The sequence below is a fragment of the Canis lupus genome, chromosome 35 (assembly GCF_011100685.1).
Source record: "Canis lupus familiaris isolate Mischka breed German Shepherd chromosome 35, alternate assembly UU_Cfam_GSD_1.0, whole genome shotgun sequence".
NCBI lineage: Eukaryota > Metazoa > Chordata > Mammalia > Carnivora > Canidae > Canis > Canis lupus.
The window spans coordinates 24,080,712-24,101,424 of NC_049256.1; the positions used below are offsets into that span (position 1 = coordinate 24,080,712).

A 20,713-nucleotide genomic window follows, 5' to 3' on the forward strand; every position below is an offset into this window, starting at 1 on the left:
GAGAAGGGGGGTGCATGCGAGCAGGGAGGGACGGCCTGTCTTCACACAATTCTATCAACAATACTTTTCTCACCCTGTCAGCCAGACCTGCAGGGAGGCCTTAATGTGCAAGGGAGGGGAGACCCTAAAATAAAGGAGCACCTTCTGATGTGCAGAGCACCACACTCTGCGGTCAGCAGGGGTGCAAATCATATTGTAGCAATTTTCCCAGGCTGCTTTGGCCAGAGCAAACCAACCATAGCTCTGGCCTGAATCAAAGTATCAACTGAAAGGACAAGTAAGTGGACTGCAATCATAGCTAGGTCTCACACTGCCTGAGTAACTGGCTTAAAATGCTGTCCTGTGTTTCCTTGGTTAATAATATACCACTTGGGGGGAAAGTTAGCAATTTATTTTCGATTTATTTTACCAGTGTTGTGGTGGGAGCAGTGGAGTTGATTGAGTTTTTTTAGTTTTTTTTTAGAGATTTTATTTGTTTATTCATGAGAGACACAGAAAGAGAGAGGAAGAGACACAGGCAGAGGGAAAAGCAGGCTCAATGCAGGGAGCCCGACGTGGGACTCCAACCCAAGACTCCAGGATCATGACCTGATCCAAAGGCAGATGCTCAATCACTGAGCTACCCAGGTGCCCCAGAGCTGAGTTTTTTTTTTTTTTTTTTTAAGATTTTATTTATTTATTCATGAGAGATTCAGAGAGAGAGAGAGGCAGAGACACAGGCAGAGGGAGAAGCAGGCTCCATCCACGCAGGGAGTCTGACATGGGACTCAATCCCGGGTCTCCAGGATCACGCTCTAGGCCAAAGGTGGCACTAAACCACTGGGCTACTGGGGCTGCCCAGAGAGTTGAGTTTCTTGAACTCAACATTCAGACATGCAAAAAATAGGCAATTCTACTGCAGAATTTTTTTCAAAGATCATTTTTTGCAGCCAGGGCTGCAGCACTCTGGAGCTTAGTTTAAATCTTAGTTAGGAAGGGTTCAAATCTGAGAGCCTATTTGCTTTTACCTTGAAGGAAATGCTGACAATCCATAATTGTGTTTTGTTTTTCCCATTCTGAACCTATCCCTCAGGAGCTCCTACCTGACCCCTATGCGTGCAGAGGACTTACTTCCTCTTGCCAAGTCTCTCTGGTATTTCGTTTCACAGCAGGAAACAGAAGCAGTGTGATATCAGCCAGGGCTGGCACACTGGAAACCCGAGAAGCATGGAGTTAGGCTCACCACTCTTCTGAGGCAGTCTCACTCATGCTCTTCTCAGTCCCTCCACCGATTACTTTCCTTCAGGTTTCTATACACCCAAGCTTCCCGGAAAGGTGCTGGTTGTGATTATTATGGAAAACTTAGGTCTTATTCTTTCTGAGGATGCCAGAATTTTCATAAGAAGATTCCAGAGAAACCTCTGACAGATGGTGGTATGGGAGATAACGTACTTGTCTTGTGATTCTCTATCACACCTACCTCTTAACACACCTGTGTTATCAACAAAGCCTGAGAGAAGCAGAATGCTGCAGTAACAGACCAAATACCCAGGGAGTCATTACAGAGGGATAGTTCCATCCTTGGAAGCAGCTGATGTCTCTAAAGACACAGATTCTAGAGAGAAGGGTCACTCTTATGAGTGACCAAGGACTGTCCAGAGACACAGTACATGCAGCAAATATATTCACATTAATCTTTCTTGGGGAAATCAGCTTCATTACCAGAACTTTGGCAAGCTAAGAATAAAAAGAAACTTCTAGTCCAAGATGGCAGACTGGACACAGATCTCTTTCCCTTTTCTAACGTTCTCAGTAAAAAATAAACAATAAAAAAAAAGAGGGAGAAGGCAGGCAGGACATTTGAACAGATAGAAGAAAATAAACCAATACACAAGAATAATCAGAATAAGCACTAGTACAGACCTGAAATTCCAACGAATTCCTAGAAGACAGAAAGAAGGTGGCATGAAACTGATGGAGAGAGAGGAAACCCTTGGGCAGCCTGGGTGGCTCAGTGGTTTAGCACTGTCTTCAGTCCAGGGTGTGATTCTGGAGACCAGGGATTGAGTCCCATGTCAGACTCCCTGCATGGAGCCTGCTTCTCCCTCTGCCTGTGTCTCTGCCTCTCTCTCTCTCTGTTTCTCATGAATAAATAAATTAAATATTTTAAAAAGAGAGAGAGAGAGAGAGAGAGAGAGAAAACCCATTCCCTAGAGATGGAGGCAGCACAGGACCCCAGAGACAACACTGAAGAAGCTCCAAGTCCTCCACCTGTGAATGGAGAGACAGAACAGGCCAACACACCATCCTTGGGGCGATGCCCTAAAAGAAAACAGCCAGAGAACTTTTCTTTCAAGAGGTTGCAATATGTCTGCCTCTGAAAAAAAGGAAAGCCACAGAGTCTGAGGATACACAGCTCTGCCCTAGTGCAGACACATACACACACACACACACACACACACACACACAGAGAATAACAAAGTGGTAGAAAATATGGGAAAATGTTAAAAAGTATGAGGGAGAAGCCAGAATTTCTATCATATAGCTAAGAGGTATTCTAGAAAAAAAAAGAACAGACAATAGAGGGAAAGGAGTAAAGAAATAACAGAACAAAATGTCCTTGATGAGAGGAAAAAAAAATAGTCTTCAGAGCAAGAGGGCCCAAAGAATAATAAGCGCGATGGATGACCCAGGCATCTTCATAAAATTTGAGAACTCCGAAAGAAAATATTCTAAAATCTTCCTTAGAGAAAGAAATGTTATCATCCCCAAACAGCAGAATTCAGAGTAACATTCTATTTCTAAATGCAATACCAAACTCTAAGTAAAAACAACTTTGAATCTCTTCATTGCACAAAACTATCAGCCAGATGTGAAGGTAAAATTAATACATTTTTGGACATTTGAAAACTCAGAATATTATCACATTTACACTGATAAAAAAAACTTCCTTGAGGGGGTACTCTAGCAAAATCAAAAGGGAATCTGAGAAATAAAGATGAATGACCTGATCCATGAGAAACAGTGCAATGCAGAAGGGGAAATGGTGGAAAAGACAACAGAAGATAACCCTTTGAAGATAAATTGAAAAACCCTGACACTAGAATCTACTTGCACATCTTCATACATCCCTTCACAGAGTAGAGATGGAAATGTAAAAATCATGTTGCTCAGACTTCCTTGCACTTAGGATTCTGAATGCAATTTAGAACCACTGAAATACACTCAAGAGAGATTTGGAAGTTGTAAGTGAAGCCCTGGCTTCCTCCTGATTTCCATCAGTTTTAGAAGGAACAATGAACCTGGGGTCCTTTGCCACATGACTCAAAGCTGTGCTCAGCCTTCAGAATTGTAAAGCACAGCATCCTGTAACAACTCCTGTATCCCTTTTGTGTTTCTATCAAATTGTCCACCAAGTAGAAGGAGAATAAAAATAGTGGCAGAAAACTGGCTTTCTAGAGAAATGATAAAAAGTTACTATGTCAATCTCATACCATATACAAAATAAATTTTAGATGAATTACAGACCTTACTGTGAAACACTAAGTTTTAAGATTAAAAGAAAGTATTACAGAAATAGCTTTATAAACTCTGATTAGGAATAGCTTTATTAATAAGACCCAAAATGCAAAATGTGTAAAGAATATATAAATGACTATATAAAAATTTATTCATTTTCAAATACTTATTGATTCCTCAACTTGGTAAACAGAATCTATGAAGACTCATCACCAATATCATATTTAATAGTGAAAGATGAAAGCTTTTCCTTTAAGATCAGGAACAAGATTGGACATCTGCGCTCTCTACTTGTATTCCACACTGTAGGAGACATTCTAGGTGGGACATTAGAGAGAAAGTAAAATAAAAGTATCCAGATTTGAAAGAAAGAAGTAACACTATATCTATTTGCAGATGATACAGTCTTACATACAGAAAATCTTAAGGAGTCTATGAAAATACTATTAGAGTTTAGCAAGGTTGCAAGATAGAAGATCAATATATATGAGTGAGTTGTATTTCTATAGCAATGAACAAGCAAAAATAAAATTAAAAAAACAATTCTATTTATAATAGCATCATAATGAATATTCTGTAATAGATTGCAACAAAGTGTAAAATTTGTACAATGAAAACTATAAAGTATTTGAAATTAAAGATCTAAATGAAGAGATAACCTATTTTATGGAGTACTGAATATGATTAAGATAGCAATATTTCCCAAACTGATCTAAAGATTCAACACAATTCCTATCAAAAACATGACTTTTTTTTTTTCAGAAATTGATTATAAGATTCATACAGAAATACAAGGTACCCAAAATAGCCCAAGAAAATCTGGGGGGAAAAAAGAATAAGGTTGAAGGATTCACACTTCCCAATTTAAAAACTTAGTATAAAACTATAGTAATCGAGACTATGTGGCACTGGCATAAAGACAGAAAAATACTTTAATGGGATAAAACCGAGAATTCAGAAATAAACCCTTACATTTCTAGTCAGCAAATATTCAACAAAGGTGCTAGAACAATTCAATAAGGAAAGAACAGTTTTTTCAATAAACGGTTCTGGGAAAACTGGATAGTCACATGCAAAAGAATGAAGTTGGACCCCTACCTCACACCATATACAAATATTAACTTGAAATGAATCAAAGACCTCTAAAACTCTTGGAAGAAAACATATATATATATATTTGTGGCCTTGGATTAGCCAATGGTTTCCTAGTTATGGTACCCAAGGCACACATAACAAAAGGAAAACTAGATAAAATAGAATTCACCAAAATTTTAAACATTTAGGTTTCAAACCACACTATCAAGAATATGAAAACACAACTGACAGAAGGCAGGAAATATTTACGGGCCATATATTTGATAAAAGATTTCTACCCAGAATTACAACTCAACAGCAAAAGGACAAATAGCCCAGTTAAAAAAATAGGCACAGAATATACAGAGTAGACATTACTCCAAAGAAGATACAAAACTGACCAAAAAGCACATAAAAAGATGCTCAATATTATTAGTCATGAGAGAAATGCAAGGCCAAACTACAATGCGATACCATTTCATACCCACCAAGATAGTTATCATCAAATATCTATAATAAACAAGACAGACCATAACTACTGTGGAAGATGTGAAGATTCCAGAACCCTTGCACATTGCTGGTGAGGATGTAAGATGGTATAGGCCCTTTGGAAAACAGTTTGGGTCCTTCCTCGAACAGTTAAGCACAGTTACTAATTCCATTCCTATGAATTAGAAATATATGTCCACACAAAAACCTATACAGGAATGTTCATAGTAGCATTATTCACAGTAGCCAGAAAGTAGAAATAACCCAATGTATACCAACTTAATAACAGATAAACAGGGGAGCCCTGGTGGGTTAAGCATCCAACTCCTGGTTTTGGCTCAGGTCATGATCTCAGGGTCATCATGTGATTGAGTCCTACATGGGGCTCTGTCCTCAGCATGGAGTCTGCTCAAGATTCTCTCTCTCTCTCTCTCTTTTTTTAAGATTTTACTTATTTATTCATGAGACGCACACACAGAGAGAGGCAGAGACAAAGGCAGAGGAAGACGCAGGCTGCATGCAGGGAGTCCAATGTGCGACTCAATTCTGGGACTCCAGGATCACGCCCTGGGCTGAAGGCAGATGCTCGACTACTAAGCCACCCAGGCACTCCTATTCTGTCTCTCTTTCCCTCTTACCTTTACCTCTCCCCCTGCTCACACTTGTACTCTCTCTAAATAAATAAATAAAATCTAAAAAAAAAAAAAAAAAAAAAAAAGAATGGATAAACAGAATGTGATATATAGTGGTATATTCCATACAATGGAATGTTACTGGCCATAAAAGAGATGTGGTACATACTACAACAGGGATAAATCCTAATAACACTGTCAAGTGAAAAGGGCCAGTCACAAAAAGCCTCATATATATTGTATGATCCCATTTATATGAAGTGTCCAGAATAGGCAAATCCATAAAAATAGACAGTAAATTATGGCGACGGACTGACAGGACGGACAGTTTAGTGGGTATGAGGTTTCTTTAATGAAGTGATGAAGACTTCTGAAATCAGATAGGGTGACGTATAGATATCTTGCATATACTAAAAGCTACCAAATTATATACTTTAAAAGTGTGAATTTCATGGTATGAAAATGTATCTCAATACAGCTCTTATTTAAAAGAAAGTGTACTGGGGCGCCTGGGCGGCTCAGCTGGTTAAGCGTCTGCCTTCAGCTGGAGTCATGGTCTCAGCCACTGTCTGGGGCTCCCCGCTCAGCAGGGAGTCTGCTTCTCCCTCTCCCTCTCCCTCTCCCTCTGCCCCCGCCCCCGCTTGTGCTCACTTTGCTCACCCTCTGCCAAATAAATAAATCCTGAAAAAAAAAAAAAAAAAAAGAAGAAAGTGTATTGAGCACCTCCATATGCAAGGCAGCATTCTAGGTTCTGCTGATCTCGTTCCCTTGAGGAGCTTGTATTCCAGTGGGAGGCCCGGGTGAAGCTCAAAATTCCTGCCGAGGACTCAGACTCCGTCACAACCGGGGAGGGAACCACAGTGAGAATAACTTGGAGAGAGGGTGGTTAGGTCTGGGTGAACACGCTTCTTCCCCTCCCTCGCTTCTGCCCTCCTGCCTGCCGCTTTCTTCCCTTCCTCCCTGAAGACACGAACGGTCACTGTCTGACACAGATCAGGAAGAAGGGACGAGTGACACCCTGAGGACCCAGAGCAAAGAGCCTTCCCAGGTCTGACTGTGCGCTTGGCAGAATTAAGAAACCAACAGGATACAGAGCCTGAAAATGTGGCTTTACATCAAGGACCAAGGGCATCTGGCTACTCTGTAGGTGGGGAAGAGGTTGCAACTTCCAGCCATCTATCTGCTAGTTCCGATAGCCACCGTCTTAAAAGACGTACAATCATCTGACAAACTTTTAGTACCCACAGATGATCTGGAAGAGGAACATTTAATTTTGTGGGTCATTTATAGTCACTATTCAGAAAGTACTAAAGACCATAAATAACAGCATAAAAATTCACCAGAATAGTGGGGGAAAACAGGCAGTGCGGGAAGGCATTAGTAGCCACTGTGGAACATTTGCAATGAAACACATGCTGGCATCCAGCTTCCTAAAAATCTGAACTTCCTATCTGAATAAATTAGTGGAGTTTTGCCTTTATAAAGTCTGACTTTTTTTTTTTTTTAAGAAAACTTTATTTATTTATTCGTGAGAGACACAGAGAGAGAGGCAGAGACACAGGCAGAGGGAGAAGCAGGCTCGATGCAGGGAGCCTGATGTGGGACTCGATCCCAGGACCGTGGGATCACGCCTGAGACGAAGGCAGACACTCAACCACTGAGCCACCCTGGCATCTCAAGTCTAACACGTTTTACAGTAAGCACTGGTTAGACATGTCTTGTATTTTAATTTTCACTTTTTATTTTTTTTTTGCTTTCAATGCAATAATTTTTCTAAACAACCCTCTGTTTTCCTGTCTCCTGGTCTTGAAGTTCTCTTCTTTAAATTGCTTGAATTTTAATATGTTGTACTTGATTCATACAGAAGTTATGAAACATAAAATCAACCTCCAGGTTCCTTTTTTTTTTTTTTTTTTTAATGGGGGAGATGATACACTTTTCTTTTTTTAAAGATTTTATTTACTTATGAGAGAGAGAGAGTGAGCGACACCAGCAGGGGGTGCAGCAAAGGGAGAGGGAGAAGCAGGCTCCCTGCTGATCCCAGGACCCTGGGATCATGTCCTGAGCCATAAAGCCACCCTTTCCCAAGTTCTTATTAAAAGCCTGGCCAAGGGCCATAATGCCTTCCCCACTTCTATGTCCTCATTAGGTACTCACCAAAGTAGGTATTTATTTAATACGATCCTGATCCTTGCATTTTACCATGTGTGTCAGTTTCCTAGGGCTGCTGTAACAAAGTGCCACAAACCGTGCCTTAAAACAGGAGAAATACATCCCATCACACACAGTTCCAGAGGCCAGAAGTCTGAAACTGAGATGTCAGCAGACTGACCAGAATGCCTCCTCTCCTCCTGGTGCAGGCTGGCAGTCCCTCCCACCTCGGTGACATCACTCCCACCTCGGCCTCTGTTGTCTTGTGGTATCCTCCCTGTGTGCCTCTGCGTCCAGATTTCCCTCTTCCTATAAGCCCCTCAGTCCTACTGGATTAAGGACTTGCCCTAATGACCTCACCTTAACTCAATTACACCTGCAGAGGCTCTATTTCCAAATAAAGTCACATTCCACAGGCAGAGAAGTTAGGCCTTCACCATATCTTTTTGAGGGGACACAATCCAACCCAGAACATCATCCTTTGTACTTTTAAAAAGATAGGCTTTCTGAAATTTGCCACTTTATCCTAACCCATGGAATACCAAGAACAGAGAGCATTCTCTAAGTGTAGAGGTGAAAAAGGACAAATATCTTGGGATATTTTGGAAGAAAGAGTAACTCTGGCCTTCAGATACTGGGGGTTTTCTTTCATCTCTGCAGGCCAAGACAGAACCGAAGTGGCATCAATGACAAAGGACCTCGGAACATGTGAAACATCTATTCCAGGATCTGATTCCTTGTGGCCTGAATTGTAGGTGTTCAACAGAGATGCTTTACCATGGCTGCTACCAGTTTTTGAAATGATGACACTGAACTGTGGCTGTCCCTTCCTGCTGTGTTATATCTAAGCTAAAAATTTTGATCAAGGGAAGAAGTATGATTTTTAAAAATTCCATATTGCCAAACCCAGAAGAGGTATACCCAAGAAGAATGGCCTTTTATTGGTTGAATCTATGTCCATGAGCTCTGGTGCACTGCCTGGACAGAGTCTAAATGGATGAAATAAATAATGATTTAAACAGCATAACAGGGCAGCCCGGGGGGCTCAGCGGTTTAGCGCTGCCTTCAGCCCAGGCTGTGATCCTGGAGACCCGGGATCGAGCCCCATGTCGGGCTCCCTGCATGGAGCCTGCTTCTCCCTCTGCCTATGTCTCTGCCTCTCTCTCTCTCTGTGTGTCTCTCATGAATAAATAAATAAAATCTTTTAAAAATTAAGAAATTTAAAAAAACCAGCATAACAAAAATGTACACTAAAAAGGTTATAATCAAATCGTGCTAATGAATGACTATCTTCTTCTTTTAGGCTCTCCTTTGATTTATTCAATATGTATACATATACATTACCAAAACTATCAGATTAATACTCTTCTATCACAAAAATGACTCTTCACTGTTACATTCTGCATATTTATTCTTTTTTGTTATTACGCTGCATTCCACTGAGGTGATTATTATAATTTACTTCACTAATTTCCTGATTGCTAAACCATTAAGATTGTTTCTGATTTTTGACTATATAGATAATGCTGGAGTGAAATGCCTCTGCGGGCTCAGAAAACCAGTTGCAGCTCTCTTGCCCAAGGAAAAGGAAAGCTTCCCAAAGGAGCCTCGTCTCATGTGCCCAGATGCAACTGCTGGACAGCATTTCCTGACAGGGCGTACAGGCTGTATGAATACATTGTCCCCTTTGTGGTTTACAGACTAACAAAGCTCAAGGGACAAACTCCTGCTTTTCAGATCCAGGAAGCTCAACCAAGACAGGTCTGTGTTTCTGTTTTAACTTAGCCACTGAGGCTACCATGGATGCTTTCTTTTTATTATTCTTCCTCCTGGACTTAAGTCACTATGACAGAATCTGTCTTTGCTGAGAGGCAGCCTCCAAACTCAGGGATGGTTGCAGGCCATGGGTTTATCACCTACATGTCTTGGATTCAGGGAATCAAAGCAGCAGCAGTGCTAGAACCGAACACAGTAATTTCCTGCTCGTTGTGGGCGTGACTGGATAAATCAGATAAAAGAACAATTCATGGGACCCCTGCGTTGCTCAGTGGTTGAGCGTCTGCCTTCTGGCTCAGGTTGTGATCCCAGGGGCCCTAGGATGAGTCCTGCATCCGGCTCCCCACACGGAGCCTGCTTCTCCCTCTACCTATGTCTCTGCCTTTCTCTGTCTCTCAAGAACAAATAAATAAAATCTTTAAAAAATGAAAAAAATTAAAGAACAATTCACAGGACAGAGAGACAACATTTAATGATAGGGTATACATTGGAAGAAAAGGTAAGAAAACGTTTGTTTGTTTATTTATGCAGCAATTGGCCAACCGCTACAGCAAATATTTTACCATCTCTAAACTGCTGCAAAATTAAGACACTGGCCTCACAGCCCTTAGTCTGTAAATAACACCAGATTTATGCTCCTGGAGACACTGCTCCTACATTAAGAAGAGTAATTCCAGCAGGTAAAACCTTGAGTGTACATCATGGGGCTTTAAATAATCTCCCTAACTATGGGAATAGCTTAGCTTTCAATTGGCTCAGCACTTTTATTTCTCCTAAATTGAATTCTTACCTAATGGGATCATCCCTGCTACCTAAGCAAATGCTCTGTTCTGTGCTATGAAATTTAATTAGCACCTCTTGACCACCCAGCGAGGGCAGGCAGGTGACCATGCAGGAAAGTCCCATCAGTACTGGGTGACAGCCAGGTCTGGGGGCTCAGTGCTTTGGGTGTCAATGAAAGCGAACCTGCTTTGTGTCAAATTCTGAACACAGCTGGTGATTTCTGTAGGGTCCCATGGTGGGCTGCCCCAAAATGTGTCACTCTGTCATGTTGATTGTTTTAAATAAAGGTTACTTAAGAGACAGCCTATGCAACCAGGACACTCAGAACTTTCTCCATCCCCCTGAAAGCCGGAAATAAATCTCCTGTCTGAAAGGTGCCCTCTCTGTACCAAGAGGTAAAGGAGACATCCTCAGCACCAGAGACAGGAAATTTAGAGCTCAGAAGGCTGTATAAACACCCCTTGTTACTGTTTACTAATTTATGACCCCAGCCCAAATTCCGTTTAGAACTCCTTGCTAACCAAAGCTCTCAAAATTAAGTTTTCTTTCTCCTATCAATTTCTCAAAGATTTATCCACTCTTGTCTAAAAACTATAAAGCTGCCTGCTTTGGTCATTTCTTTAGGTCTCAATTTCACTACTGAGCCTCCATATGCACAGGTCATAAAACTTGGATTTTTTTCTCCTGTTAATCTCTCCCTTATCAATTTAATTCTTAATCTTGAAGGGCAGAGTAGGGTTTTTCCTTCACTTCTTTACTAAACTTTTCAATCTGGCAAATCATTCGCCAATTTGGAGAATGTTCAATCTTTAATTCTATTTATTAGCAGACCTGTGATCAGCTAGCCAAAAACTTTTCCTTTACAATTTAACTTCCTGGGGGCACCCGACTGGCTCATTCAGTAGAGCATGTGACTCTTGATCTCAGGGTCATGAGTTTGAGTCCCATGTTTGGTATAGAGATTACTTAAAAATACAATCTCTAAAAAATAAATTAAGTTTCTGGCATGAACTAAATAATTGTTCATTTATTTCCTATGATAGCAAAGGAAAGAAAGTAGAATATTGCCAGCTATTAATCTTTCTAACAACAAGGAAATTAATGGCTTGTAATACTTATCACTACCACATCAATATGACAGCCATTTATAATAGGGCTTATATTCACAAGGTAATTTTACATACTCCATATTATCTGAGCCTCCCAATAACAATCTTAGAGGTAAGACAGAGACTGTGATCCTCAAAGGTGTACAGAATGTTCTGATTGAATTGGCTGAAATTCTGTGGCTCACCAGACAGAGGTTAGTTTGCAGTTTTTCCAAAACGAGCCTCGAAGTTTTCAATAGTAGGGGAACATAGAAATAGAGTCAGCCCGGATCTTTCTCACTTCCAGCACTTTCCCCCCGACAAACCAGGTGATGAACTGTTCGAGGGTCACACCCCTTTACCCCTGACCTGCCGGGGCCTGGAGAGAGGTATGGGTTGGACATAGCTCAAAGTACCTGCAGGAGAGACCATGCTGCGGCTGCACCTACGAGGAACTAGCAGGCCCCACATTCTTCACCAGCAGACAAAGGAGATGGAAGGAAATCTAGACAATCCATTCAGCAAGGGGCTAAACCAAGAATGTAAAAACTTGGCAATTTTTTTTTTTTATCATATTCTATACTCTTTTTCCACTAGAAGCCGAAAAAGTAAAACAAGTTATAGAAAACCTGTGCCAGGGGCACCTGGGTGGCTCAGTGGTTGAGCATCTGCCTTTGGCTCAGGGTGTGATCCCGGGTCCTGGGACTTCAGGCTCTCTACAGGGAGCCTGCTTCTCCCTCTGCCTGTATCTCTGCCTCCCTCTGTCTGTGTCTCTCATGAATAAATAAATAAAATCTTAAAAAAAAAGAGAAAAGAAAACCTGCGCCAATCAACACAGAGGATTACCAGGACTTAACTGGCAACAGAGATAATGCTTTACAATTACAGTATAAAATGATGCCCTATTAGGAGATCAAGAAGTATTAAGGGAAACACGATCCAGCATTGGGTTTTAAACACAGGAAGGGCAATGGTGTGGAATGGAGCTGGGAGTAGATTGTGTGGGGCCCCAAAGGGCAGATCAGGGAAGAGCAGGAGAAAACACAGGCAGAGGAAAAACCTCTCCTCTGTCAGCTTTCTAAGAACCACACCGGTTCAAAGAAAAAAGTTTGTTCTTTGAATTGCTCAAAGTTTGTTGAGCCACCCAGGCTGCCCGAGAATCTGGTTTTCAACACAATTACAAAGATGATACCAAGAGAGAAAACAGAAGGAATGAGTATGCTGGGTGAGACAGTTTTCCCTAGGAGGATAACAGACGTCAAAGACGACCATGTGTTAGGTTCACAAAGAAATGGAGTATGAATCAAAACTCAGCAGAGTGCTTTAAAGTACTTAATAATATTCATTTGGGGATCCCTGGGTGGCGCAGCGGTTTGGCGCCTGCCTTTGGCCCAGGGCGCGATCCTTGGAGACCCGGGATCGAATCCCACATCAGGCTCCCGGTGCATGGAGCCTGCTTCTCCCTCTGCCTATGTCTCTGCCTCTCTCTCTCTCTCTCTCTGGGACTATCATAAATTTAAAAAAATTAAAAATTAAAAAAAAATAATATTCATTTGCCAAAAAATAAACAAACAAAAATATATAAGGATGTTTGGGGAATTAGAAGAAAAAGCAAAGGTAGACTCTAATATTCATTATTAAACAAAACCCATCTAAAATATAAGAATTATTATTTTTAAAGATTTTATTTATTTATTCATGAGAGACACAGAGAGAGGCAGAGACACAGGTGGAGGGAGAAGGAGGCTTCCTGCAGGAAGCCCGATGTGGGACTTGATCCCAGAACTCCAGGATCATGACCTGAGTCAAAGGCAGACGCTCAACTGCTGAGCCACCCCGGTGTCCCTAAATTATAAGAATTAAAATGACTTTTCACTGTGTCTTACTCTATAACAAATTAGGAGCAAATCAAAGCAAAACAAAAAACCCACAACCCCAAAACAGTGGGATGGGAATTATGACTTAATCAATGCTATCGTGACAACTATACGTGACTAATGAGGAGGAATCTTCAAAAGACTAACAAAATAAAACTGGGGAAAAAAAGAAGGAGGGAAAACAATTTGGTTTCAAATGCAGAGACCAAAGTAAGTTCGGTCAATTAAAGAATTAAATACTATGAAAGACACAAAAACATGCAAGTTCCACAGAATTAAAAAGTATTCTCCAAAAAGCGTTAACACCTGTTATGAATACAAAGACGAACAAGGCCGGGTGGCTGGAGACTAGCCTGGCACCAGCATGGGACCTTCCTTCCAAAAGACAAATGGCCAGGCGGGACACACACACACAAACTCTCTCTCTCTCTCTCTCTCTCTCTCCTCGAAACACACACAGCTCCAGGCCGAGTGAGTTTTATACCACAAAGTCTTGTTTCACCTGCTGCAGTCTTTTTTGCGGTATAATCCGTGTTCTAGAGAAGCTATAATCTGTCAAGGTTGACAAAAGATGTACAAGTAATATTACCAGAGCTACCAAGACCAAAAAAGGAGCAACACGGTGAAGATTAAAACACAAGGTTGACCGCAGCTCAAACGTGCAGTTGGTAAAACAATCAGATAGAGAGCCATCAGCAAGTGTGACAGGCAAAATTCAAAGGTGGCCTGGTGACACTCATCCCTGGGTGTTACTCCCGTAATTATGTTATGATTCCTGGCAAAGATGATTTTGCAGATATAATTAAGGTCACAAATCAGTTGGCTCTAAGGGAGACCATCGGAGTAATCCTAACCTATCATTCGAGCCATGTAAACCAGTTATCTCTCTCTGTTAACAGGAAGGGAGACATTGATAGAAATATTCTGTTGCTGGCTTTGACGATGAAGGGCGTTATCTGGAAAGAACTTGAGAGCCGCCTCAAGGAGCTGAGAGCAACCACAAGGGACAGCTGGCAGGGAAGGCGGATCTCAGTCCTATAAGCACAGGGGACTGGCTTCTGCCAACAACCTGAATAAGCTTGGAAGTAGCGTCTCCCCCACAGCCTCCAGATGAGAATGCACTCAGCTGGTAACCTGCAGTGGGTCCAGGGAGACCCTAATTCATGCTAACAAATGGGTCTTGTTTTAATCTCCTGAATCTGTGGCATCTTGTTGGCAGGTGCAGTAGGAAGGACGGTGGACATCTACCAACATTATGAGATATTATGAAGAGCCTTACAAGTGTCAGTGCAGCCTAGAAAGACTAATAAACAGGGGCCAGAAGAAGCCTGAGGCATGCTGAGGCAACCCAGGACTGTCAAGTCACACCCCCTCATGGGGACTCTGCTTGGACAACCCAGTACCTCTATGCCCAGGCTAAATGGAGCATATGCATATATAACAACAAGTCTTTTATTAATGCAAGGCTAAACTTTAAGGCATATGCACTGCAAAACCTGTCCAGAGGGTCAGTTTCCCAGTAGAAAGCACATGGAACTCCACCAGAAAAATGATTCCCACTGAAGACGAGCACCCTAAAAAATGTACTACCCACTAGGGAACAAACCAGTACCAGTAAGGAGAGGTGGCTGATGTAACAAGTGAGGGCAAGAACGGGAGGTAAAAGTATACCAAGAGGACACTACAGAGAAGTATGTTTGCAGTGGTGACAAAGACTACAGGGAAGAGAGAAGATAAACACAATAAAGCAACAGTACAGGAGGATTTTTTTTAACTTTTTTTTTTAAGATTTTATTTGTTTATTCATGACAGACAGAGAGAGAGAGAGAGAGAGAGAGAGAGAGAGATTGAGAGAGAGAGGGAGAGGGAGAGGGAGAGGCAGAGACAGAGGCAGAAGGAGAAGCAGGCTCCATGCAGGGAGCCCGACATGGGACTCGATCCCAGGTGTCCAGGATCATACCCCAGGCTGAAGGTGGCAACAAACCTCTGGGCCATTGGGGCTGCCCTTTTTAAAAGTTTTTAAGATTTTATTTACTTATTTGAGAGGAGAGAGAAAGAGGGAGAGAGAGTAGTAGACTTCCTGCTGAGCAGGGAGCCTGACTCGAAACTCAATCCCAGGACCCCAGGATCATGACCTCAGTCCAAGGTAGATGCTCAACTGAGTAAGCCACCCAGGTGCTCCAGGAGGATTTCTTTTAAGGGCATAGTTTAAGAGATCCAAATCATGACTTGTGCAATTAGAAATAAAACCACAGAGGGGCACCTGGGCTGCTGTAATGGTCAAGCGTCTGACTGATTCTGCTCAGGTCATAATCTAAGGGTTGTGAGATACAGCACCAAACTGCTCCATGCTCCTCGTGGAGCCTACTTCAGGTGCTCCCTCTCCGTCTTTCTGCCCCTTACCCCTAAAATAAATATATGAATCTTTAAAAAAAAGTGAGAATGGCCAACTGAGTGGAGGAAGACTAGTATAATAAGGTCAAAAAAGGTTTCTCCAGATTTGGGAAGAGCTGGCGCAGCATGGCAGTGGATACAAAAGCCCTCGTGGGGCAGCCTGGGTTTAGGGCCACCTTCAGCCCAGGGCATGATCCTGGAGACCTGGGATTGAGTCCCATGTCAGGCTCCCTGCATGGGGCCTGCTTCTCCCTCTGCCTGTGTCTGTGCCTCTCTCTGTGTCTCTCATGAATAAATAAATAAGATCTTAAAAAAAAAAAAAAAAAGCCCAGCGTAAGAAAATAAAGACTAGCTAAGCAGCAGGGATTCAATCTGTACCTCCTTACCACATGAAAAACATACTGCAAAACATAATACATAAAATTGTGGGTAGCAACACGAGTTAATTTCCCCTTGATTCTCAGAATTATGATGCTTTAAATTATGGCATGGAATGATTCCACCTTTAAAAATTCATTTTGAAGAGCGTATGGGTGGCTCAGGTGGTTAAGGTTAAGCATCTGCCTTTGGCTCAGGTCAAGATCTCAGGTTCCTGGGATGGTGCCCCAGTCGGGTGCTCTGCTCAGCAGGGAGCCTGCTTCTTCAACTCTGCCCCTCCCCCTGCTGATGTTCTCTCCCTTTCTAGCTCTCCTCTTTCTGTCCAATAAATAGATAAGGAACGCCTGGGTGGCTCAGTGGGATGGAGTCCTGCGTCAGGCTCCTGCAGGGAGCCTGCTTCTCCCTCTGTCTGTGTGTCTGCCTCTCTCTCTCTCTCTCTCTGTGTGTGTGTCTCATGAATAAATAGATAAAATCTGAAAAAAAAAAAAACTAGGTAAAATCTTTTTTAAAGAATTTAAAAATATAAATAAAATTCATTTTGAGGCCCATATTCTAGCTACACTGCTTAAATTGAATAGATGTTTACTAGGATTCCTTGCTTGTTTTGAAATTCAGGAAAAAAATATGCAGCTAGATAATGTAATTCTACCAAGGTTATTTGGAAGGCAACAGAGCTAAAAATCCAACACTGTATCTTTATCTACCTGTATATTATTTCTTTAAGAAGCTTTGCTCTGAAACTCAAACACCTATTGTTAAAAGACTGAAAAATGATGCAAAAATAGATGTTATTTTGGTCCAACCATTTTAACTGCTTAATAGAAGTAAATAAAATAGGGATGCCTGGGTGGCTCAGTGGTTGAATGTCTGCCTTTGACCCAGGGCGTGATCCCGGAGTCCCAGAATCGAGTCCTGCATCAGGCTCCCTTCATGGAGCCTGCTTCTCCCTCTGCCTGTGTCTCTGCCACTGTGTGTGTGTGTGTGTGTGTGTGTGTGTGTGTGTGTCTCATAAATAAATAAATAAAAAATTTAAAAAAAGGAAAGAAAATAATCTCTTGCTATTGAATTCACATGGATAGTCTCTAAAAATACAGATTTAAAAAAACAAATAGAGCAAGAACCTACTAATTACTCCAGGCCTACTAAAGCAAAACTCCTTCCCTGTGGTATTAAATATAATTTTCTGGAATTATATGCCTTTAGGATTGTGATTATATTCACCATTGTTGTTTTGTTGTTATAACAATACTGCAAAAAATATGCATTGTATTATGGTTTGACAGTATAAATCAGAACTAGCTTTTGTCACATCAAAATAATTCTATTTTCAGTGCCAAGTTATTCTGAAGACAGAACATATTTCCTGAAAAGAAACCTTATTTCAAGAGTAATAATACCTGGGGCACTTGAGGGGCTCAGAGGTTGAGCATCTGCCTTTGGCTCAGGTCATGATCTGAGTCCTGGGATCAAGTCCCACATCAGGCTCCCTGCAGAGAACCTGCTCCTCCCTCTGCCACTGTCTCTGCCTCTGTGTCTCTCTCACAAATAAATGAATAAAATCTTAAAAAAAAAAAAAAGAGTAATAATACCTAACTTTTATTGAAGTGTTACTGTATACCAGGCACTAAGCAAAGTACTTCTATATGTATGACTTTATTTAATTCCTATTATAACTCTTACTTTACAGATAAAGAAACTGAGGCTTAGAGGGATTAAGGAATTTGCCAAGTGTGACACAACCACAAAGTAGCAAAACCATGACCAAACCCAAGCCACGTGACCTGGCAATCTATATCAACTGCCCCCCAACATGAAAGAGTCATGTCTGGTTCTACATATTTATTTAAAGAGAATGCATCTTTTCTGCTTGGCTAGAAAAAAAATTAAGTCAAGAGAAATTAATAGCAACTCCATTCTTTTGCATTAAGAAGTTACTGAAGCCCTCTTTTGACAATTTTTAATATGTAAAGATTTTGACTTATTTTTGTTTTTCTGAAAGATCATTAAGTCCCCGCATTGGCATTATACATGGCAAGCCTACTATGGTTCTAAAAAGTCTTCATATATGTTCACATTTCTCTTTTTCAAAGTTCAGAGGAATTCAGCTTTCTCTAGGACTCTGAAGTCTGTGACAGAATCGTTATGTGCACGTTTCCTCATGTATATGAAAGATGATGTAAAAAAATAAACGAAAAATAGGGATCCCTGGGTGGTGCAGTGGTTTGGCGCCTGCCTTTGGCCCAGGGCGCGATCCTGGGGACCCTGGATCGAATCCCACGTCGGGCTCCCGGTGCATGGAGCCTGCTTCTCCCTCTGCCTGTGTCTCTGCCTCTCTCTCTTTCTCTCTGTGACTATCATAAATAAATAAAAAATTTAAAAAAAAAATAAAAAAAAATAAACGAAAAATAAAAAATTCTATTTGCCATAACTTCAGTGGCTTCCAGGATTGCAGTCTCCTTGTTATAAACAGTCTGGGGTGTTCAGACAGTGAACATGCATTTCAGGAATAAAGGAACAAATATTAACGTTCACCTCAGAAATTCTTGTTTTTTTTGAGGAAGGTTGTCTACAATTTGCTTTTTCTATTATCCAAAGCATCATTCAACTTTTCCATTTAAGCCCCGTTTAAGCCACTAGCATTTAACCCGCAAACAAAAATGCGGAGGTGAAGAAAGCAGCATAAAAATGGGCATGAGTATGAACATCATATTCTTTTCTCTCCACAAATAATGAAGAGCAAGAACGACGGAAAGAAGGATGGCTCTCCTAATGTCAGGCTGATGCTCTCGGTTATTACTATCTTGATTAATATGCATTCCGTGGAGCAAGTTCAAAGGGAAAGAGAGAAAAGCCATGAAGAGGTTTTAAGCAAAAAAAAATAAAAAAAAAAAAAAAAAAGAGGTTTTAAGCTTCCGATTAACGGTAAGGTGCCGAACAGAACGCACTTCGCAGGCGACAGCACAGATCACATAAATATTACCAGCCGAAGTTCACAGAAAGCGACTCCGCAGGTCCCAGCGGTGCCATCCGGCAGCCTGGGAACAGACGCAAGTCTTCCCGCCTCCACCCTGCTCGGGGACAGCCCAACGGCCCGGCCGAGGATGCCCCTCCCGGAGGGTGCAGCGGGGCCGCAGAAGCGCGCCTCCCGAGCTCGGCGCCGGCCTCGTGCCCCCCGCGCCCGCCCCGCAGCCCCCGCCCGCGCCGCAGGGGCCTGGATCCAGCCGCACCTGCGCGCCACCTGCCCCCGGGCGTCGCCACGGGCCGCGGCGCGCGGCCACACTCGCACACGCGCGCTCGCGGGGGGCCGCCCCGCCCAGAAGCCCTCGCCTCCTCCCCGCGCCCCAGAGCCCGGAGAAGCCACTCAGCTCCGAGCCCCGGCCCGCGTAGACCGCTGCGGCGCGCTTACCTCCGGCCCCGAACCCGAGCCCGGCCGCCGCCCGCCCGCGCCGAGCACAGCGGGGGCCCGGGGGGGTCTAAGGAGAACCAGCAGCGTCCGCGGGAGGGGGGAGCGCGCGCCCGAGATGCAGCGTCTTCCCGGCGCGTTACCACGGCGACCCGCGCGCACGCGCCCCAGCGAGGGCCGAGCCGCGCTCCCTGCCCCGCTCCCTGCCCCGCTCCCTGCCCCGCTCCCGGCCCCGCTCCCGGCCCCGCTCCCGGCCCCGCTCCCTGCCCAGCTCGACGCCCCCCGCGCGGTGGGAGACGTGGGTCCCCGGGGCGTTCGCGAGGGCAGGCGGCCTGGACGCTCACCCGTTTCCCTCTTCAGGTCCTGTCCTGTCTCCGTGATCCCAGACGGCCTGCGACCGGAGCCTCTTTCTAATGCCCAGAAGAGGGTGGTTCAAGGAAGCCATGAGCGCACCACCTAAGTTAAGGAAGATCCTTTGCGAATGTGTCTGCGGAACGAAGACACACCCCCATGCACGGGGCCACTCCCCCCGGGAGCTCCCTGGGCCCTGCTAGGTCATGAGCACGTGCTACTTTCTGACTTAGGTTTGCTGGAGCTGGGGTGGGCCCCGTCAACTCCATGCGTTCTGAAGTGACGAGGTGCCCCCAGCGTATTTAGTCTACGTTTCCATCTATGGGAAGATGATCTGAACCACAGAAAACTCACAAGAAAGGCTTTCTTGCATTTATTGGGGTTTTTAAAAAGCTATTTACTTATTTATTAATTTATTTATGTATTTATTTATTTATATTTGAGACACAGAGAGAGGCAGAGACAGGCAGAGGGAGAAGCAGGCTCCCTATGGGGGGCCCCAATGCAGGAGGACTCCATCCCAGGACCCCAGGATCAGGACCTGAGCCAAAGACAAACGCTCAACCACTGAGCCACCCAGGCATCCCCGTTTATTGTTTTCTTACTATAAAAATACTCAAGCATCTAGGTATGATAACACAGGGCAGAAAAGGAAGCCAGGGCATTTCTCGAGCATTCTTAGCACTTTCCCGTGCCTAGGAAATACACAGCATTGGGTCACAGAAACCCCATGAGCAGGCCCCTATTAGGCTTCTCCATGGAAGGGGATAGGCCTTGGAGGAGTTACATGACCTGCTAAACAGTTTCCTTAATTATAAG

The 20,713-nt window shown here is 43.0% G+C and overlaps 1 protein-coding gene across 6 annotated transcripts in view; it reads right to left on the reverse strand.

Annotated features, from left to right (window-relative positions):
* KIAA0319 (dyslexia-associated protein KIAA0319 homolog) overlaps nucleotides 1-20,045 on the reverse strand; it is a 99,910-nt gene extending 79,865 nt beyond the window's left edge. Inside the window, exon 1 of one of the 6 annotated variants that reach the window (XM_038584275.1) lies at nucleotides 19,888-20,045. The gene's annotated coding sequence lies outside the window, so the exon portion shown is untranslated. Of the gene's footprint in view, nucleotides 1-6,416; nucleotides 6,657-19,085; nucleotides 19,279-19,546; nucleotides 19,646-19,887 lie in introns of those variants that run through there. The other 5 variants (XM_038584280.1, XM_038584276.1, XM_038584279.1 and 2 more) reach the window with 5 other exon arrangements.
* Between the last annotated feature and the right edge of the window lie 668 nt (nucleotides 20,046-20,713).